The 23,604-nt window shown below is 40.0% G+C and overlaps 2 long non-coding RNA genes across 2 annotated transcripts; both read right to left on the reverse strand.

The window, feature by feature from the left end:
* Positions 1-14,126: 14,126 nt before the first annotated feature.
* Positions 14,127-15,054, reverse strand: LOC146687831 (uncharacterized). Its single transcript, XR_014916320.1, has 2 exons — positions 14,831-15,054; positions 14,127-14,740 (listed from the first exon to the last, which is right to left on the reverse strand). It is a non-coding gene; the product is annotated as an uncharacterized LOC146687831 (long non-coding RNA).
* A 5,003-nt stretch (positions 15,055-20,057) lies between these two features.
* Positions 20,058-22,978, reverse strand: LOC146687832 (uncharacterized). The gene is made up of 4 exons (XR_014916319.1): positions 22,895-22,978; positions 22,189-22,249; positions 21,678-21,710; positions 20,058-20,227 (listed from the first exon to the last, which is right to left on the reverse strand). It is a non-coding gene; the product is annotated as an uncharacterized LOC146687832 (long non-coding RNA).
* Between the last annotated feature and the right edge of the window lie 626 nt (positions 22,979-23,604).

The following is a 23,604-nucleotide window of genomic DNA, read 5'->3' on the forward strand; positions in this document are numbered from 1 at the left end:
ATGATTGATTTCAACTCTTCCAGAGCAACGAGCTGACTCAGATTTATCTGGATTAACTAATCTTATCTGATCACCTAGCAAAAAAAGACAAGATTAGACTGTGTTTCTAATTTATTTTCTTATTTTTTATTCATTAAAGTCAAAGAAGCAAATAAGGGTGAGTTTGGGTCACTGAAAACAAAAAAGTAGAATATAAATGAGCTTGTGATATAGTTCAACTCTTCCAGAGCAAAGGATGGACCCAGGTAATCTGATGGGTCCACCTGAACACAAAACAAATGCAATATTTTTTTCTATTTATTGTTTAGAACAGCAACTATTTGAACATCTTTGTGAGACTCATCTGAAGCGCACTCAAACTCACAGTGGAGAAATAAATGGCTGGAGCTCCACACAGACAGACGTTTTTCTTTTTAAGAATTAGCAGTTTAAAAGGATGATAGAAAAAAACATATTTCTCTGTAGAATACAGCTACATTTACAGGGGGAAATTTTATTACTGAATATGGCACAAATCAAATCAAATCAAATCAAATCAAATCACTTTTATTGTCACATCACATGTGCAGGCACACTGGCACAGCACATGCGAGTGAAATTCTTGTGTGCGAGCCCCACAAGCAACAGAGATGTGCAAACACAACAACACAAACGAGCAAAATACAAGAATGGCCAACCTGAAACTAATAAATATATGTACAATATATAATAGTGTATGCATTTCTGGATGTGTATACTAAATGTTTTCCTACGTGTGTGTGTGTGTGTGTATACACATTTTTACAAATTAAATAGTAAACAATAATAAAATAAAATATATAAAAAAATAAAAATATACAGAGTTGAATATGTGCAAAACAGTGGCATTACTGTACGGTATGTAGTGCATAATGTTGAAGTTCCAGTAGTGAAGCTGAGGTGTCTATGACGTGTTCAGCAGTCTGATGGCCTGATGGAAGAAGCTGTCTCTCAGTCTGCTGGTACGGGACCGGATGCTGCAGAACCTCCTTCCTGATGGAAGCAGTCTGAACAGTTTATGGCTGGGGTGACTGGAGTCCTTGATGATCCTCCCCGCTTTCCTCAGGCACCGCTTCCTGTAGATGTCTTGGAGGGAGGGAAGCTCACCTCCAATTATCCGTTCAGAGCACCGCACTACTCGCTGGAGAGCTTTGCAGTTGTAGGCGGTGCTGTTGCCATACCAGGTGGTGATGCATCCAGTGAGGATGCTCTCAATGGCACAGTGATAGAAGGTCCTGAGGATGCGGGGGCTCATGCCGAATCTTTTCAGTCTCCTGAGAAAGTAGAGGCGCTGCTGCGCCTTCTTCGCTGTTTTGTTTGTGTGTACTGACCACGTAAGATCCTCAGCCAGATGTACACCAAGGAACCGGAAGCTGCTCACTCTCTCCACAGCAGCGCCGTTGATGGTGATGGGGGTGTGTACTTCTCTGCACCTCCGGAAGTCCACTATCAACTCCTTTGTCTTTGCGACGTTGAGGGTGAGATGGTTGTCTTGACACCAGTGGGTCAGGGCGCTGACCTCCTCCCTGTAAGCCGTCTCATCACTGTTGGTGATAAGACCCACCACTGTAGTGTCGTCCGCAAACTTCACAATGATGTTGGAGTTGTTAGTGGCTGTGCAGTCGTAGGTGTAGAGTGAGTATAGGAGAGGGCTCAGTACACACCCCTGTGGAGCACCACTGTTCAGTGTGACGGGGGATGAGGTGATGCTGCCCAGTCTGACCACTTGGCGTCTGTCAGACAGGAAGCTAAGGATCCAGCTGCAGAGGGAGCTGCTCAGTCCTAGATCCTGCAGTTTCCTGTCCAGCTTCGAGGGAACGATGGTATTGAATGCTGAGCTGTAATCTGACACCAATGGAAAGGTCCAGAAACTTACACTGGATCCAAAGAATCCAGATGAAACTTGATGTGGTCTCACTCTTCACTTCTTCAAGACTCTTAAGGGACAACTCCCACAAGAACTTAAAAACCTGGGACTCTCCATTATTTGGTCATAGAACAGAAAAAGCTTCTCGATTGAGAGGCAGAACATCTTCAGGAACCTTCCAGTCACTTTTCTTTCCAAGCTAATTAGGTGGCACAGTTTGGCACAGTCGTCTTTCAGCCCCGACCGCATGTCCATGCAAGTGCTGACAGGTGAGAAAGCTGACATGTTACGTCATGTCAGATTCTGATGTGTCGGGTCCACGCTTTGTGTTTAGGTCTTTGCGTGGAATCGTTAACCTGCTCTCAATTGTTGTTTTAGCTGTTTGTTGGTTGTTGGAATGAAAGCTTTAATCTGAGATTCTGGTGTTTCTTGCAAAATACATATATATATATTTAATAATCAATTCAGGATTTAATGAATCGATATCGCATTATTCAAGCTAAAATCGATTTTAATCTGAAATTGATAACTGAAACCCACAACTAATGCATGTGGCAAAAATGTGATAAATAAGCAAATTCACTTAGAAAAAGAAAAAAAAGAAGACAATAAAAAAAATAGAAAAAATATAACAAAAAAATATAAAACAGCCGCAGTGTGCAGCATTCATATTTCACGAAGAAAAATGTCTTTGAGCTTTAAAAAGAAAACTAAATTACTGGCAACATAATCTAAATGTTACAGAAACTATTTTAAAACTTAATTATTTCAAAATCCTTGATTTATTAAAAATGTGATTTTTAACTCAATGTAAAAAGAGATTGAATAACTGTTGACTGCATTGCCTGAAACCTTCAAAATAAGATGCTCTCTGAAATGTAGCAATAAGTTTAATTTCAACACTATTAAAACATGATTCATGATAGAAGCTTGTAAAAATACAGGGCAGTCATTATTGTGCAATGTGATGGTGCTAAAATAGGAGCTAAATGACTTGCAAACAGATAAATATGGCCTAATATTATAAACCAAATAAATGTGCTACAATTGTTTTACATTTTACTTTTCCAGTTGACATGGATAATCCTGAAAAGAGTTATTGTAGTAAGTTTAAGTTTTCATTAAATGTTTTTTATATTTGATTTTCATGCTAAGTAAAAAATATTTATATGTACATAAAAACGATAATAATACGGAATAATATGGTCACACACTGCTGCTGTGCAACGAATAGTGCAGAGTTTGTTTTTTTCGAGTTCTGATCCAAACAAAGTTTCTTATTTTCAAATGTTCATTAGTACTGTTGGTTTATATTTTAAACAATTCATTCACTTATTCAAAGAAACTAATAAAAGATCTAATCTAATAAAAGAATAGATAAAAATAAAGCATTGCATGTATCAAAAGAACAAAAGAGGGAAAACGTGGATTTAATGTAATTTAATGTAGCAAAACTGTTTTATCTGGTGGTTGGCAAAACATTTGTGAGTCTGATGCTGTTCACAGAAAAAATGACTGACCTGCAGATGCTGAAGATGCAAACAGATACGAGACTGTAGAAAAGAAAATATAACTTATTATGCTGACATAATGAACTGTTCTTGTTTCTAATTTGGATGCAATAAATAACAGAAAACCTTTAAGGAACTGAACACTGATTTCCAGAGGGGGTAGGGACCCAGCCAATACACCCCCCCCCCCCCCCCACCCCCCCAAATAAAATTATGAACTATCTTGCATAAATAGGCTGTTCATTTTCTTTAGTCATTTCAGCTACATAGTTCTGCTTCATAGATCTTGACGACACCCCCCCCCCCCCCCCCTTCCCCAATGTTCAGCACAAAGTTATGCCCATCGTTAGTATAGCAAAGAAAGAAAATAATTCATTGATGTAAAGTTCATCTCACCGATGGTCAAATAGAAGAAGTTTCTCTGTTGTGTCCACATGGCTGAGACTCAAAATGTGTTCTGTGTAAAATGAATCATCAGTGACAGAAAAGCTCAGTCTGTGGTCTACCCAAAATCTATGAAAATCCATGAAAACAGCTGCAGCTACAACCTGCTTAAACTCCTGACCGCAAAATACTAATGTGTTCATAAACTGTTCTTACACATCTAGAATTCAGAAATTGCTCAAATAAAATGAGTTTTTTTTACACAGCAAATGTTTCATATGTTTCCTAAACTTGTACATGGACGACTTATCTGTACAGTATGTTTTTTTTAACTTTAAAAAGGTTTTGTAATATGGATGACCATGACAAATGAAGCTGATATTTGAAGATTCATTTTACTGAGGCAGATGGAATAAAAATTAATTCATTATTCTTACCAGTTCTGTAATCCACAAAAGTTAGAAAGCTAACGTGAAGGTTACTTCTTAATAGTTGCAGGTCTCTGCAGTCGTCTGAAGGCTGCAGGTATTTGTTCCACCTGCAGTCTCAAACTGATGTGATGTTGCTGTTAAACCACAGTTACACAGATTAGAAGACATTAGATCCTCTGATTGATATTTCTGGCACTCAGCTGCAAAATAACCACAGAAACCTCAGTGTGTGGTGTAGCTCAGTACATCAAGTATTTTCCCACACTGAAAACACTTTAATCTGAACCATGCAAATGTGCAGCTTATTTAAAGCTTCTTTCTAAGCCAAGTACCTCAGGAGCATCTGTTTCTCTTTTTTCTCTGCCAGTCCCAAACAGAAAATTAGTTTTCCCAAACAGCGTATTCACAAATAAAACATTTGAATGTAACCTACAAAATACTATATTTTTCCTCTTTGTTTGACTGAACAGAAATCCATGGGCTCAGAATTTGCATCAACAGAGATAAAGAGATATAATACGAGGGTAAAGCACATGAAGAGGAGGTAAACATTTCATACCTTCCTCAGAGGTTTTAACCGCTGACAGTTTGTTCCAGCCTCAGTGATGCTTGTTGATGACAGCTAAAAATTGGTGTCTGAAACCAGTCTTATCAAATGTCTGATCAGAAGTTACAATCTTACTCAATTACATATTTATGCAAGCACAGCTCTGCCGTGACAACCTACCAACTTAGTAAGGAACTCATGCTGTAAATATTTATATTCATCATTTAATTTGATATTTATTTCATTTTATCCGCAATAGTTTAGGACCAGGGGGTGTTTAAAAGAGCGTCACACCCAAATGTGTATCAGAAACAGTGAGGAAGGCCATGATGATGATGCCATGTGATATTAAAGACATACCATACTTCAATTTGAGTTCAGACATTTTTATGAATATTTTCTGGGTAATTGTTAGACAAAGATCAGCCTGTGCTTTGATTAGTTCAGTAACAAATGAACCAGTGACAACTTTACTATCTATATTTCATAAAAGGTTATTTTCAGATTTAGTCAAACTTTCTGCAAAAGAATGAAGATTCATTTCTGCAAGCGTTAAAAATTGTAATGAACTTATGTTTCACGTTGACATCTGGTGGAGGAAGTGTGCATATGTGCTTTGTGAACTTAGGATGAATGCTAAATGTGATCTAGAAAGTAATTAAAACAACATAATTGTATACATGATATTTGTTGAAATATTTTTTTAAACTGTGAAACTTTCTTCAACTGTTTATATTTAATGAGGATGGTAACTACAGGGGTCCAACAAACAATGGCCATGCATCATACTGATGTCTTTGGAAGTTTATTCCTCTCTCGCTCTCACTCTCTCTCTCTCTCTCTCTCTCTCTCTCTCTTATTTTTTTCAGACACATGAGAAAACTGAAGAAAACACAAAGTTTATCACGTAAATATGTTTGATCTTATCAAAGTCTCTTATGTTAGTGTCCATAAACAGTCTTGAGCTTGCAGAACAGGAAAAATGCAATGTAATGGATATTACTGAAAATGTCCTCTTATTACCAATGTAGAACATGTATACAACATTACATAAACAATATACATGAAAACCATTGCCGTGTGCACCTCTTGAACCGCATGCAGAATAACATTAAATGTTGTGGCTGTAGCCGCATCTCTAGCTCTGTCCCCATGCTAGTTCTGACCCAAAATGCCATGGTTGTGCTCTCAGCCAAACTCTGGTCATGTGACCATTACAAAGTCTACCTCAAACAAACTTTACAGCACTTTACAACTTTAACAAATCCTTATTTTGTAATCCCATATTTCAGACAAGTTTTTTAATCAATGCTATACTTTTTATTATCTTATCCAAGAGATTTTTAACCCAAAATAAAAACAAATAAATGAACTGAATTAAACATGAATCTATTACAGAAACATATAAAACTAACAACTTTATTTTAACTGTCACAGGAACAGTTATAAGGATGTTCAGCATTCATTGACCAACCAAAATTCACTTATGCTGACCTACATACTAAAAAAAAATTCTACGTAGCTTCTTTTTTCCATATAATGACAGATTTTGTTGAATTTAATCAACAACTACATGCAAGCATTTTATCTGTTACAGTTTAACCAGTGTTTGACACATAAAATGTAAGAGTCACCGTGGGTGGCATAAAATTTATGCTGGTTCAACATTTTGACCTGAAGCTTATGGCTGGAAGAGCTCCCTGTGTAAAAGAGAGTGGGAAACCATTGACTCGGAACTGGCTCTTATACTAGATCAACAAAAGGTTCCAGCTGAAAGGAAGTTGGAGAACCTGGGAACCATCATCTACAGTTATGGGGCTGAGCGGTTTGGGGTAAAGAACAACAGTCAGAGACAGCAGAACAACCCTTTAAACCAGTTAAAGTCCAGGAGACAGTGGGAAATTGACCGATTAGTGAAAGAGAGAAGACAACTGAGGAAACAGTGGAGGAGGGCCTGTGAGACAGAAAGGGAGGGACTTACTGTCCTGCAGGAGGAAATAAAGCAACAACTTACTAAGCTGCGAAGAGCAGCCACACTTAAGTACGTCTTGGTTGGTTGTAGAACTAGCCTTACCCAGGGCAGATACAGATGGAGACACAACCAGGTTCTCGGGTGTCTAGCTGAGAAAGTTGAGTGCAAAACAAAATCCATTAATGTTCAACCTTTCACGAACCAAGAGGAGCGTCAGTTTTCATCAGCATTTGTCTGATGCTGGGAGATAAGCCGAGGACAAGCCCCTCAATCCCAGACCTGGGCCAGCTGAAGGGTGCCAGGGATTGGCAGATGTAAGTGGACTTGGAGCAGAGGCTAATTTTTCCCACAGAGATCGTAACAACTACTCTGCGACCAGACCTTGTCCTTTGGTCTAACTCCCAAAAACTTGCGTACGTCATTGAGCTGACGGTACTATGGGAGGAAGCAATTGAGGTTGCAGCTTTTGACCATAAGAAGCTGCGGTATGCCAACTTGGCAGCCGAGGCTGGAAGATCAAGGTGCTCCAGGTGGACGTGGGGTGCAGGGTGTTGACATAAGAAGAGAAAATGCTCTCAATTATGGAGACAGTCAAATGGTTCATTTATGTTTGATGTGTAGTTTACATTTGTGTGGCTGTTAATAAAGTTAGCTCGCTCTAGGGGGCGTATGCGTTTCATCAAAATGGCCGAAGGCTGATGTGTGTTTATTCCTCCCTAAATGTCATCGGTTTGCCATGCACGTCAGATTTTCCTGCGCATTTTCATACCTCTGCCAACAGGTTATGGGCCCAGGAAGCTAAGAAGTTTTCCGAAAGAGTCCATGTGGTTTTGCCACCGAGAGAAACGCCGCGACGTACTGCGCACTCAGTGAGGATTAGCATACCATGCTAGCGCCATGAGCCGACGAGCCGCTGAGTCAAATAGCCGTTGGGCTCGGCTAGTTTTTGATGGAGACGAAAAGAATTACGAACTATGGGAGACGAAATTTTTGGGCCACCTTCGTTTGCAAGGTTTAAGAGACATTATTTTGGAGCAGCCTACTGACGCGGAGGGAGAAGAAGACAGAGCAAAGAATGCAGAGGCCTACGCGGAGCTGATCCAGTTTCTGGATGACAAAAGTTTGTCTCTTGTTATGCGAGAAGCAGCGGATGATGGACGGACGGCGCTGGGGATTCTAAGAAACTATTATGCAGGTAAAGGAAAGCCTCGTATAATTAGCCTGTACACAGAACTCACTTCGCTCCAAAAGTCCAGCAGTGAGAGTGTGACTGAGTATGTGATACGAGCAGAGACAATAATCACAGCCCTGAGGAATGCTGGTGAAACATTGAGTGATGGGCTATTGGTAGCAATGGTTTTGAAGGGACTGCCAGAATCATTCAAACCGTTTGCTATTCATGTCACACAAAGTGAAGTTGAAGTGGCTTTTGCTGAATTTAAAACTAAGCTGCGAAGCTTTGAAGACACAGAGAAAATGCGCCCCGCAGCGTCAGATGACAACATCATGAAAGCACGTGCACGACCGAGCGACAATCCCACGTTTGAAAAATCGAATGACCATGGGGCCGGCAACGCAGACATAGTGTGTTTCAGATGCGGACTAAAGGGACACAAAGCCAGGACGTGTTAGCGCAAGCAGTGGTGTAGCGAGTGTAAAAGCACCATCTATCGGGACTCAACATGCAGACGGAAACGGCGGCAAGACAACGCACGTTTCCGAGGAGTCGGGTAGCAAAGACTACGCATTCCGGGTAAGCAGCGAGGATGCAGCGTTACAGTCAGAGCATGGCATCAACAAAAAGGGTCTGATGGTGGACACAGGTGCAACTTCGCATATTGTTACAGATATAACGAAGTTCAGGAGATTCGACGACAGTTTCCAGCCCAAGTCACACTACGTAGAGTTGGCTGATGGCACTAAGTGCACTGGAGTTGCAGACCAAAGAGGGGAGGCAGAGTTTTGCTTGATGGACAGCAGGGGGCAGTGCCACAAAACAACCTTGAAACAGGCACTGTACATCCCATCGTATCCACAAGACATCTTCTCTGTGAAAGCAGCTACCTCAAATGGAGCAACTTGCAACAAGCAAGGAAAAGACACCTTGCGACATAAAGACGGTACAAGGTTCCCAATATATGAGTACAACAGACTGTACCACCTGCAAACAGTAAACACTGAAGGTAAAGACCAGTGTAAAGGTTGCTATGACATGCAAACATGGCATGAAATTCTTGGTCACTGTAATTATGATGACATTCAGAAATTACAGGGTGTTGTTGATGGTATGGCAATCAAAGGAAAAACAGATAAATCTGTCTTGCATTGTGAAGTGTGCACACAGGGAAAGTTTGTTCAAACTAGAAACAGGGACCCTGATGCACGAGCCAAAACCACCTTAGAGCTGGTACACACAGATCTAGCTGGTCCAGTAGACCCAGAGTCCAGAGATGGATATAGATTTGCACTATCATTCACTGATGACTATTCCAGTGCAGTGTTATTGTATTTTCTGAAAAATAAGAGTGACACAGCAAAAGCAACACAGAAATTTCTGGCTGATACAACCCCGTATGGGCAAGTTAAATGTATCAGGTCTGACAATGGAACAGAGTTTATGGGAAATGAGTATCAGGCACTCCTTAGCAAAAATGGAATCAGGCATGAGACCTCAGCACCATACTCACCACACCAAAATGGTACTGCAGAACGCAATTGGCGCACTCTTTTTGATATGGCCAGGTGTATGTTAATAGAGAAACGGTTACCTAAAGAGTTGTGGACTTACGCAGTGCAAACAGCAGCTGTAGTGAGGAATAGATGTTTTAACAGACGCACAGAACAGACACCATATTTAATTCTTACAGGAAGAAGGCCAAACCTTTCCAGGATGCAGACATTTCGGTCAGTGTGTTATGCCTACAGGAAGAACAAGAGAAAACTAGACTCAAGGTGTGAGAAAGGAATTTTTGTTGGATATGACAAGAACAGTCCAGCTTATATGGTCTATGGTCTACTACCCAGACAGTGGGAAAGTACAGAAGCATAGACTGGTGAAGTTTGAGACTAAAACAAGAGTAGAGAGACAAACACAGACTGACAAGGTGCCAGATGATGAGGGTGACTTTGAGACACCAAACAGGTTCACCAAGACCAGAGAACAGACTGATGTGAGTACAGAACACACAGATACTCAGGAACAGATCCCAGTCTGAGATGTCTGAGATGATCAGCCAGTCACAAGAGAATGAACTCGACTGCGAGGCTGCAAGGTATCCTTCCAGAGTGAGAAAGAGGCCTGGGTATTTAAGTGAATATGTTACTGATAAGAAGGATTGTGATCAAGTACTCACAAACATGGATTATTGTTACAGAGCAATGTGTAACATTCCCCAAACATTCAAGGAAGCAATAACTTCATCTAACTCAGAGAAATGGGTCAGTGCAATGGATGAAGAGATGCAATCACTAAGTGAAAATGACACATTTGTGGAGGTAAACACAGACGACACGAGAGCTCTCGATAAACACTGCTCGTTTATTACTCATCACCACAGAACTGAACACTTTCCGTCCAAAACACAGCAACAACACTTCCTGAGAACTGGGTGTGAGTGGAGCCCTCCAGTGGTCCACCACACATTTACCTTAACCACTTTGCCTGAGGGTAAGAAGACAGTGGGGAGTAGATGGGTGTACGCAGTCAAAAACAATGTTGATGGATCTGAGAAGTACAAGGCACGTTATGTTGCTAAAGGATATAGTCAGAGGATAGGTGTGGATTATGAAGAAACATTTTCCCCTACTGCTAACCTGACTAGTATCAGACTGTTGATGCAAAAGGCAGCACAAGAAAACATGCTTTTACATCAGATGGATTTTAAAGCTGCCTATCTTCATGCACCAATAGATTGTGAGGTATTCATGGAACAACCTGAGGGCTATGAGGAAAAGTCCGACACAAATGAAAAACTAGTGTGCAAGTTGAAAAAGTCACTCTATGGGCTAAAACAATCAGGCCGAAATTGGAACAAGTTGTTGCATGAATATCTGAGTGAGAACAACTTTGTGCAGAATCCCGCTGACCATTGTGTTTACACAAAAATGACAGAAAATAAGAAGGTGATTCTGATTGTATGGGTGGATGACCTGATCATTGCTGCTAGTGATGAAAGTGAACTAACTGTTGTGAAGAAAATGCTTGCAGAAAAATTCAAAATGAAGGATTTGGGTAAACTGAGACATTTCATTGGTATAGATTTTGACCAGAGTGATAACTGTGTAAAAAATGTCACAAAAACAATATGTGGAAAAAATACTTGAAAGATTCAACAGAAGAGATGGTTGCAGATGTAATGACAAAACCTGCAACAAAAGTTAAGTTGTTCAAGTTTGAGAAGTTTATGTTTGGGCATTAACATGGTATATGGACATGTATACAGTACTGAGGAAGAAACCTTTTGTTTGTTGTTTACTTAAGAGCATCATAATATGAGAGCAAGTGGGGGTGTTGACATAAGAAGAGAAAATGCTCTCAATTATGGAGACAGTCAAATGGTTCATTTATGTTTGATGTGTAGTTTACATTTGTGTGGCTGTTAATAAAGTTAGCTCGCTCTAGGGGGCGTATGCGTTTCATCAAAATGGCCGAAGGCTGATGTGTGTTTATTCCTCCCTAAATGTCGTCGGTGAAGTTTGCCATGCACGTCAGATTTTCCTGCGCATTTTCATACCTCTGCCAACACAGGGGCTTTGTTGCCAGTACAACAGCAAAACTGCTTAGAGAGATTGGGATCAGAGGACAGGCGCAATGGCAGGCTATAAGAGAATTAGCTAACGCTGGTGAGAGGACCAGTCACTGGTTATAGCTAAAAAGAGCTGACATCACTTGGGCAGCTAAGGCAGTCAGCTAAGATTGAGCAACTCGTGGTGGGCGTGCCTCAACAGGGGCGTCGAAGGGTAAAACATAACATTAGAAATTTTGCTGGTTGCCTGATACAGCTGTCTCAGGGCCTCCTGGGGACTGTGCGGTTAACCTCATGGTAGTGAAACCAAAAGGAGGAATGAAAGAAAAGGAAAGAAAAATTTTCGCTCTTCTCCCCTCTGCTCTTCTTCCCTTTTCTGGGAGGCAGTGAGGAGGTAGAGCGTACAGCTGTCCCTTTGAAGAAATGAGGCTCCATAAATGTTAAAGAGGTAAGTATGGTTTCTCAGTTGCAGTGAATAGATAGAAGAAAACTAAACAGAAGAAAGAAGAAGAGAAATAACAATTTAACACAAACCAGTGACACACTCTGGGGCCTGATCAACCCTGGCAGGGCCTCCATGGATGAGGGTGTCTAGTGATAATGGCCAAAACACCCGATGAATCCAAGGTTCACTACTGACGATGTGTCCCAAATTTTAATATAAGCTAGATCAGACCTCTAATCTCTAAACCTAACTAAGGGGAAAAAATGGCAGATTAGCATGGGTAAAAGACCGAAAGTTGAGGAATAATGATGTGTGCCACTGGTAAATTTCTGGGCTGCTTTTCCACATAACAGCCATCCCTCAAGATTTTCTCCATTTAAAGCAATGTATTATCAGGCATTGCAACATCTAGTCCTTTTACTGAATAAGCATTTTATCTGTTACATTGTAACCAGTGTTTGAAACATAAAATGTAAGAGTCACCATGGGTGGCATAATATTTATGCTGGTTCAACATTTTGACCTGAAGCTTATGGCTGGGAGAACTCCCTGTGTATTTGTTCAGGTCCCTCGTTTCATGATTACAAATGATTCAAAAAGCAACAACACATCTTTTCTATTTTGGTTTAAATACAGTGGGTGAAAAAAAATGCAGGATTGTTCTGGATGGTTCAGTGGTTTGTGGTGTTTCCTCACAGATGGTTACTGATTCAAACCATTTAGCAGCTGTTGGATTTCTCTGAGCTGTTTGTATTTTCTCCCTGTTCCTGTGTCTCTTTTACAGCAATGATTGAATTTTCCTGTCACAGTTCACACTTTGGTGATAATGTGAATATTTCGTAGCAGATGCTCTTCCACCTGCTGAAGTTATATTTGACCCAAGGTCCAAAAGCTATGTAATTAACAATCATACAATTCACCTTTTGTCAACAACACTGCCCAAATCTTGGCATAATGGGTATAAATTATACATAACATCATGTAAAAATGTAAAAGTCCTGGGCTGATGAAGCAGTCAGTGTGGATTTCGCATGAAGTCACTGGTGGTCCTACGTATGACTCTTAAACAGCTCGGACAGCTGTTGACAGTCTTCTCATGTTTACTTTCTTCTTTTCTGAAGAGAAATGGTTCTCGTAGAGAACTGGTTTGCAGTAATTCAGTTCCTTGGAATAATAATGGCACAGTCTACAGCGTGGACATGGACATTTTATTTATATTTTATTACACAAAAGGCCAAGGGCGTGATGTTAAAGTGGAAACTGGACCCAGGACAGAAACAACTGCACTGTGCTGCTAACACAACTTTGACTCTTTGGAAGATTCAGCACAGACAGCATGCTAACGCTAAGCTAGCCAATAACCCAGAGTTAAATCTGAGTGAATAACGACCCCAGCCCAGCAGGTGAACCCTGAACTTTGTGAGGTAGGAAAAGCAGTGATGAGCAGTCATAAAATTAATAAACTTTATTTAACAAGGTAATAAAAGAAAAAGTATTTAATGTACTAATAGGAAATAAAACTGCTAATGAAAATTCTCTACAGTCTTGTTGTCAGTGCTGATCATGAACAGCAGGGGTCGCAGCTTTGCCATTTTACAGCAGTAGCAGTGAGAGCTCAGAGTGCAGCAGGAAAACACAGGAAGTACGACAAAAGATGTCTTGATGCATGCTCAGTCATCAAGGTAAGTAAATCTCCGAAGTTTGATTCTGTTCATCCGGACGTAACATTTTTAGTGGGAGAAATGTTTCCATGTGAAACTGAATTCTCTTAGGCAATTTTCTTCAACTTACTTCGTCAGGCTTCTTGATGAATGATTCAAAGCACAAACCACTTTTTTTTACTTCCTTTTGTTCTGTTGTGGAGATATGGTACAGGCAACACAGGAGCTGTAACTCTCCATTCTGACTTTATTCATCTCCAAACTACAACTGGACACATTGCGCCAAAAACCAGCAGAACCCCTCCTCCCGACCTGGGTGTGAGTGGAGCCCTCTGGTGGGCCACCACACTGTTCTCTTCCAATATATTGTTGCAATATACCCTAACCCCAACATCAGTTGTCTCTGATTCTCAGTCCAGTTCTTGTGTAATTTGGCAGCATTTCCTCCCTGTTTCCCTTCCTTAAGAAGTGCTTCTTGACAGCTTCCCACTCTCATACTTTGCATGGAAAATAACCCAAATACATGAGCAGAAACAGGCAACAGATTAAACTGAAAACTAGCTTTATTCCAAGTGGCTGAAGGTCTACAAATCAAAGTCCATAAATTCAAAAGGAAAATACCAAAAATTCCGAGAAGAAGAGGTAATCTGTACTTTTTAAAATACTGGAGGAGAAACAAAGAAAAATAAAAGTAAACATAAACAAGAATTCTAAGTCCTAAAACTCAAACCTCTGAGTCCATGACCCAAGACCATGACACTCTTCCACTGGGACCACTTCATCTGATCAAACAGTAGATGGATCAACTGCAGAGTCAATTGCGTCTCTCAGGTCCTGTGTCAGGTTTATTGGATGATGAGGAGGAAGGATTATTTTCAAACTTAAGTCACAGTCACGCTATTAAGAGTTTATACTGGAGAGGAAAGGCAGGTTAAATAGAGCCGCTGCAGTAATGTGTCAGACATTTAAAACATAAATATAATTAAACAGTATTTAAACAACTTTAATCTAAATTCCAACAAAAGTTTAGACTTGTGTGTTTGTTTCTATGATTCTATTCTATCTCTTGGACTGCTTCCTCCTCGGCCTCCACTTCTTCAGCTCTGGAAACATCCGTCTCATCGTTCTCCTTTTTGTCTGATTTCTGCTTTTTGATGACCTGGAGAGACGATACACAATGCATGTTACTGTTCCTACATTTCTCAGCTACTACTCAGTTTCATACATGCTTTTATTTACTCTGATGTACCTTATAGTAGAAATGAAGGGCAATGTTCTCCAAAAGCAGAATCAGTGGCAGGAAAACATATCTCAGGATTGGAGTTCTTGAATCTGTGGAAAGCGATCAGGCATCATCAGAATATCAATTGTTTCAACTGCTTTAAATGTCTGAAAAAAGATTACATGGAAAAACCTTCTCATAAACCATCCATGTTAACATGAACAGATTATGAAACAATGGGCTTCCACTGAATGGCATGTAAAAGTCACCCCACCCAGCCACAACCTTACTACATCACACACTCCAGACACACATGGTTTAGGAGGCGTGGCTCCATCTGACCAATATGGTGGCCACGTTGCATCATCATCATCAGACTGAACAGCAGTCACTAATGAATTACCTACATTTAGATTGGTAAATCTTTGGATAGTCAAACAGTTGTGTAGTCACAGTTATATGACGTACAAATGTTGAGTTCTGTTGTCTAGGCGAGAGGCGGGGTACACCCTGGACAGGTCGCCAGTCTGTCGCAGGGCCAACACATAGGGACAGACAACCATTCACACTCAGATTCACTCGCACATTCACACCTAGTGGCAATTTGTATTATCCAATTAACCTATCCCCACAAGCTGCATGTCTTTGGACATATATACCCATTTCAATTATTTATTTTTACTAGTGAAACCAATATAACATCTCCACATTCACAAATATACATTTCTGACATTCAAAAACAAAACAAAAACAAATCAGCGACCAATATAGCCACCTGTCTTTGCAAGGACACTCAAAAGCCTGCCATCCATGGATTCTGTCAGTGTTTTGATCTGTTCACCATCAACATTGCGTGCAGCAGCAACCACAGCCTCCCAGACACTGTTCAGAGAGGTGTACTGTTTTCCCTCCTTGTAAATCTCACATTTGATGATGGACCACAGGTTCTCAATGGGGTTCAGATCAGGTGAACAAGGTGGCCATGTCATTAGTTTTTCTTCTTTTATACCCTTTCTTGCCAGCCACGCTGTGGAGTACTTGGACGCGTGTGATGGAGCATTGTCCTGCATGAAAATCATGTTTTTCTTGAAGGATGCAGACTTCTTCCTGTACCACTGCTTGAAGAAGGTGTCTTCCAGAAACTGGCAGTAGGACTGGGAGTTGAGCTTGACTCCATCCTCAACCCGAAAAGGCTCCACAAGCTCATCTTTGATGATACCAGCCCAAACCAGTACTCCACCTCCACCTTGCTGGCGTCTGAGTCGGACTGGAGCTCTCTGCCCTTTACCAATCCAGCACGGGCCCATCCATCTGGCCCATCAAGACTCACTCTCATTTCACCAGTCCATAAAACCTTAGAAAAACCAGTCTTGAGATATTTCTTGGCCCAGTCTTGACGTTTCAGCTTGTGTGTCTTGTTCAGTGGTGGTCGTCTTTCAGCCTTTCTTACCTTGGCCACGTCTCTGAGTATTGCACACCTTGTGCTTTTGGGCACTCCAGTGATGTTGCAGCTCTGAAATATGGCCAAACTGGTGGCAAGTGGCATCTTGGCAGCTGCACGCTTGACTTTTCTCAGTTCATGGGCAGTTATTTTGCGCCTTGGTTTTTCCACATGCTTCTTGTGACCCTGTTGACTATTTTGAATGAAACGCTTGATTGTTCGATGATCACGCTTCAGAAGCATTGCAATTTTGAGACTGCTGCATCCCTCTGCAAGATATCTCACTATTTTTGACTTTTCTGAGCCTGTCAAGTCCTTCTTTTGACCCATTTTGCCAAAGGAAAGGACGTTGCCTAATAATTATGCACACCTGATATAGGGTGTTGATGTCATTAGACCACACCCCTTCTCATTACAGAGATGCACATCACCTAATATGCTTAATTGGTAGTAGGCTTTCGAGCCTATACAGCTTGGAGTAAGACAACATGCATGAAGAGGATGATGTGGACAAAATACTCATTTGCCTAATAATTCTGCACTCCCTGTATTAGAACAACATGGCTTCGTAGCAGAAGATTTCTGGTGATGAATTGACCTGTCAGTCCGGACCTTTTTGACACATCAAGTAATAAAGCATGATAAACAGGACTGTTGTTGGGAATTTCGGGACTGTTTAGTAGCTTAAATCCTCCGTTTCCCATAAGTCCAGCAGCTGGTCTACTCGATTTTTATGGACTGTAGTTAAAATAAATGTGGCTGCTACACAGTAGTAAACATGACTCTGTCCATGTTTTTGAGATCTGTTGTTATCATCAAATTCAAATTGAGTGAATATTTTTTTATTAAAATGGTCTCAGTGTAAACACGTGATGTGTTTCTATGTTTATGAGATTTGCAAATCATTGCATTCTGTTTTTATTTACACTTAATCCCACCTTTGTTTGGAACTAAATTCTCCTTAAAAATTATCTAATAAAGCTCACTCAGGTCAGACTCCAGTCAGACACAAAAGGAAAACTCCTGTATAGGTGGGCATTGTTGTGACTACCAGTTAATATAAATAAAATGTGTTTTTTCACTTAGTTTGTGTTTTGATTTTGGTTTGTGAGTGTTATTTAGTGTGTAATAAATTCATCATTATAATCATTCATTTGCTCACTCTACATATTGAGCTGCGAATCAATCTCTTATGAAAGCTAAATTGTTAAATCTTAATACTATCAGATGGTATACCTAATTGTCAAGGTCCGGCAGTCCTCCAGCTGACCTGCCCATTGTTTCCATGTGCGTTTTGTTTGTGTCTCCCTCTTTTCCTTGTCTCTGTGATTTTGGTTACACTCTCGCTCCCGGATGTTTTGTCCTGCAACCTCTCAACCCAGAAATGGTAAATGGTAAATGGCCTGTATTTATATAGCGCTTTACTAGTCCCTAAGGACCCCAAAGCGCTTTACATATCCAGTCATCCACCCATTCACACACACATTCACACACTGGTGATGGCAAGCTACATTGTAGCCACAGCCACCCTGGGGCGCACTGACAGAGGCGAGGCTGCCGGACACTGGCGCCACCAGGCCCTCTGACCACCACCAGGTGGTCAGAGGGCCAGAAGTGTTCCGGCGCTGGAGGTAGCCACACCTGCTGCTCATCAGCCGCTCTGATTACAGTCTTCTGAGCCACCTATTTGGCAGTGCGACCGAGCTCCAGTCAACGCTGGATTGTTGAGTTAATCTTCATCAGTACAGCCGTGATTTGTAGTGTTAGAAACCTCACTAATTGTGGATATTCTTGCTAACATGTCTGTGTGCTTGTGTGTTGTCAGGAGTTGGGAGCGGAGAGTGTCGAGTCACTGGAGCGGATCACATATCGGAGAACAAGAGTGGAGTCACAAATTGGAGCACGAGTACGGAGTATAAATAGGGTTCACAGAATTGAGCACGGGTCATCGGTGTGTTTTTGCATTGCTACGGACTATCACACTGTGAGGAGGACCTGTGAAAGTCTTATCGTGAAGCCAAAGTGTCGGAGAGCTGTGTATATTTACCTTTACCTTTCACTGTAAATAAACTCTGTGTTTTCTTTCGCAAAGAGTCCTTTGCTTGGGTTCGATTACTAACCACCCACTGTGACAGAACAATCCAGCTACATAATGGACCCAGCAGACTCGACCCCAGTGCTGCGGGAATTATCACTGCAGGCGGACCTGCTGGAGCGGCACGAGGAGATGCTTCAGCATATAACCAAGGAGCAGAGCACCCTGTTGCAGGTAGTGACTGAATTACAAGTTACGTTGCTATCTTCTCTCTTCCCTTGCTGCCAGCAAGCTCTCATTGACTCTGGAGCAGAGCTTTCTAGATGAGAAAAATGTAAAGCTACAAAAACTAAATTTTAATTTTCATATTTTAATTGCTTAAAATGTTTAGACAGAATAGCATATTTATTTGGCCATATCTAGGTCTGTTTGCAAGTCATTTAGCTCATATTTTGGCACCATTACATTGCAGAGTAAGGTCTACACTACACTTTTTTTTTTCTTTTTTTTTTTAATTTTATTATGAGCTTTTATCAGGAATCATACTTTAATAGTGGTGAGAATACATCTTTTTTTCTTTCTTTTTTTTTGTTCTACATTTCTGAGATTTTTTTTTCTGGTGAACCTTTCAAGCAATGGAGTCTGCAGTTATTAAATCTATTTTTACCTTCTTCAACTTATCTAATAGTAGAATAAGTAAAAAGCATGCTTTTAATAAATCAAGAGGATGATGAAATAATGATGATAAACAATGATAGTTTCCACATGACCTTGACTCAGTAATTTGAAGGTAAACAAATGACAACATCCAAACGCTGTCAACTACGTCAACTGAGCATCCAAATGTAAGACACTGAGACAGAACAAACCCCAAAAGTGAGTCTTCATTGGCTGTTGCAAAAATCTGAGCATATCTACCCTGATGGACAAGTGCTGTACCGAAACATTTTTATCACACCTTGTTGATATCAGCCTGCCTTTATGATGATGTCAGCCAGTTATGGCATCTCAAGGATGCCGTAACAGCTCTATTCAGGTCTTTTCATATGATATATTACTTGATGTGGTTGTTGGACATTTTTTTTTCTAGGTCAACTTTGACCTTGGACTTGAACAGTGAAGGTCAAGATCAAGTGCTTAGCTAACCTAGATACTCATGATCCCAAAGGCCCAGTGTATTGGTGCGAAGTTTGAAGACATAACGAAAAATGTAGGTAATATAAAGTTTTTACTGATTTTCACATTGGGTGTGACCTCGACCTGATTTTTACAAAAATGAAATCAGCTGTCATTGGTATCAACCATCATACAAAATTTAAAAAAAAAAAAAAAAAAGTCTTGTAAACTGTGGATGCTGACTGCTAACAAACAGACAGAGAAACAATTACAAACTCCTTCCCTTTGGGGAGAATAAAGTATAAACACACAGACAGTGATTGGGAATGAGATGCATGCTTCTATAGACGAAAATGAACAAAGATGAACACAAAGGAGGGAAAAGAACAGGAAGTGAAGCTAAACAGTGACACTGTATACATTATAATAGTTAACATACAGATTTCTGTCCTGATTACAGCTGCATGGACCATTTTGTTACTGAATACTGTGTATGAGACAAAAAGCATCTCACCTATCTCACAGATGACACCAGCATCCTGATGATGTCCACAGTCGTGTGAACCAAATCCTCTGTGCTGACACTCAGTTAGAGAACTTTCACTTCCTGAACAGGACACATCATCCAGCCAGATTTGTCCTGTTCCTTCACCAAACTGAGCTGATCGGGGGGCCTCCAGTGCCGGTCCACAGCCTAACTGACTGCAGACCACCTCAGCATCATTGATGTCCCAGCCATCATCACAGACTGTTCCCCATCTGTTGTTGTAGGAGATTTCAACTCTTCCGAAGCAACGAGCTGACCCAGGATTAACTAATCTTATCTGAGCATCTGACAAAAGAAAGAGCAGATTACACTCTGTTTCTTATTTTATTTTATTTAAGCTACTCTGGTTAAAAAGGGCTGACATCACTTGGGCAGCTAAAGCAGTCAGCTAACCGCGAGAGAAAAGAAAATATTCTGCTCTTCTCCCCTTTTGTGGGATGCAGTGGGGAGGTAGAGCGTACAGCCCGATCCGGCGGGGAGGTATGGGAAGCCAGATCGGGCGCCCACTTCCGGCTCTCCTCTCTGCTCTCTCTCCTATCTTGTCCCTTTTGTCTTACTTCTCTCTATCACCTTTTCTATCCCTTTGACGAAGTTAGGCTCCATAAATATTTCTCAGTTGCAGTGAATGGATAGAAGGAAACTAAACAGAAGAAAGAAGAAGAGAAATAACAATTTTAACATAAACCATTGACACACTCACGGGCCTGATCAAACCTGGCAGGGCCTCCTTGGATGAGGGTGTCTAGTGATAATGGTCGAAACACCCGATGAATCCAAGGTCCACTACTGACGATGTGTCCCAAATTTTAATATGATAAGCTAGACCTCTAATCCCTAAACCTAACCAAGGAAGGAAAATGGCAGATTAGCCTGGGTAAAAGACTGAAAGTTCAGGCACACAACGATGTGTGCTGCTGGTAAAGTTTCTGGGCTGCCTTTCTTCATAACAGCCATCCCTCAAGAGTCTCTCCAACCAAAGCAATGCATTATCAGGGACTTTAACATCTAGTCCTTTTACTGAATTCTAATTACTTTTTTATAATAATGTGATTTTTCATTTTCAAAGTCAATTACATCCAATAAATTAATGAATTTAATAATTAATTTGAAATGTGCTTTTTTTTAATTTCATTTATGTATTTCTTTTTTTTTCTTTTTTGCTTTATCCTTTTTAATTTAATTCTGCATCTAATTAAGTCAGTGCTGTCCTATGCTTTCAATAAGTTATAAAATATTGTACCTATCAAAACAAATTTTGTTTGTTTGTAAAATATTCAATGTATGTGTTTATATATATTTATATATAAACACTATTTACATATAAACACCTTCAAGGTGCATTAAAGACTCTTTTGCAAGCAGACAGTCTCCAAGGTTTTGGGAGGATTTGGGAGATAACCGGAGGACAGAAGCTGCAGAGAGGTATGTAATTGTGCTACTCTGCTTCTTGTTCCCAGCTCTAGACAGTCACAAGAGCTGCTCCATGTTTAAAACAATTTATTTAATTATTAAAGAAAAATAATAAAAGACGGATAAATAAAAACTGAGAATTAATCAAAATAATAGATAAACATAAAGCCAAATAGAAGAGGGGGAAAAATCATATAATGTAATTTCATTTATCAGTCTGGTGTTTTGGGGAACACCCTCATCCACGCACAGTTTAATTTCAATATATGAGACTATTTAAAGAAAACTTTTGCATGTGAAACTCAGTTTAACAAACATGACTGACCTTCAACAGCTGAAGATGCAGACAAAGAAGTGACTGTAGAAAAGAAATTAGAATTCATTATTCTGAAATGATAAGCTCTTCCTGTCTGGATACAATAAAAACTTGAACTGAACACAGCATACCAAATTAAGAAAAGAATTAAATGACAGAACAGAAAACCTTTAAGGAACTGAACACTGATTGCCGGAGTCCTCTGACAAACTCTGTTAGTATTAGGGGTGTAATTTCCAGGGGGCTTGGGGGGTTATGATCCCCCCGAAATCAGACCCAGCCAATATAACCACGCTAATAAAATTATGAATTATCTTGCCTAAATAGGCTGTTGATTTTCTTTACTCATTTCAGTTAATACCCACAACATAGTTGCATGTTTAATCATCTGGGAATTTACACAGATTTAGTTATTTATTTGGACAGAGATCTTGACCCTCCCAATGTTCAGCACAAAGTTACGCCCATCGTTAGTATAGCAAAGAAAGAAAATAATTAAGTGATATAACGTTCATCTCACCGATGGCCAAATAGAAGAAGTTTCTCTGTTGTGTCCACATGGCTGAGACTCAAAATGTGTTCTGTGTAAAATGAATCATCAGTGACAAAAAAGTTAAATCTACCCAAACACTTCACACTGTTTATTCCCCTTGAAATGCCTCCTCCTCCATAGTATTTTAAAGTAAAGACATTGTAAATACTTTGTGGATCATTTTATTTAGGAGTAAAATATAATAATTTTGGATTTGTGTATGTAGAACAGCAGCAGTGTCTAAACAGACACAAAGCAATTCAAAAATAAAGTTTACTTTGGCACCTAAATTAAATGAGAAATATGTATGTGCAGCATTAGAGTGAGTTGAACACCTAAATCTAGATGAAATAAAGGATTATGTTTCAAACTGTGTTCATCTCTGAAAGTTACGGACAGACAGTTTATTTCATTACTGCAAAAATTTATGAAAACACCTGCAGCTACGACCTGCAGGAACTGCTGAACACAAAATACTGATATGTATTCATAAACTGTTCTCATATATCTAGAATTCAGAAATTTTTTTATTGTTTTTTTTACACAGCGTGTGTTTCATATTTTTCCTAAACGTATACATGGACAAATTATCTGTAGAGTTTTGTAATATGCATGACCATGACAAATGAAGCCAATATTTGAAGATTTATTTAACTGTGAGGCAGATGGAATAAAATTAATTAGTTATTCTTACCAGTTCTGTAATCCACAACAGTTAGAAAGCTAAAGTGAAGCCTTGATAGTTGCAGGTCTCTGCAGTCGTCTGAAGGCTGCAGGTATTTGTTCCACCTGCAGTCTCAAACTGCTGTGATGTTGCTGTTAAACCACAGTTACATTAGATCATCCGATTGATATTTTTGGCACTCTGCTGTAAAATAACCACAGAAACCTCAGTGTGTGATGTAGCTCAGTACATCAACCATTTTCCCACACTAAAAACACTTTAATTTGAACCATGCAAATGTGCAGCTTACTTAAAGCTTTTTTCTGAACCAAGTCCCTCAGGAGCATCTGTTTCTCTTTCTTCTCTCCCAATCCCAAACAGGAAACTAGTTTTCCCCAACAATATATTCACAAATAAAACATTTGAATGTAACCTACAAAGAAAAGTCTGTTTCGATCATTGCGAAGCATGCACAGATGTTGAACATGTTAAAAACATGTTAAAAAAAAATGTTTAACAACGCTGTTTGTCTCGTGCTCAAGCTGTGGCCTTCACATGTTTCCTTCACTCTGCTTTCTGAAACACCTGCAATCAAACTCCACTTACCTCCTGTTTATAATCTCTGCCTCCGATTGTTCTGTCTGCTTATGTGTTAGTGACACTCAGGCTCTTAGTTACCTCAGTGATTTAAAGTTCATGTTGATGCCATTCCTCCTCAGTGTATCAGTCAGTGTCTCAGT

This window comes from Copadichromis virginalis, linkage group LG18 (assembly GCF_057382275.1).
Source record: "Copadichromis virginalis isolate Kocher_CV1m ecotype Utaka linkage group LG18, C_Virginalis_male_GT1.1, whole genome shotgun sequence".
Classification (NCBI taxonomy): Eukaryota; Metazoa; Chordata; class Actinopteri; order Cichliformes; family Cichlidae; genus Copadichromis; species Copadichromis virginalis.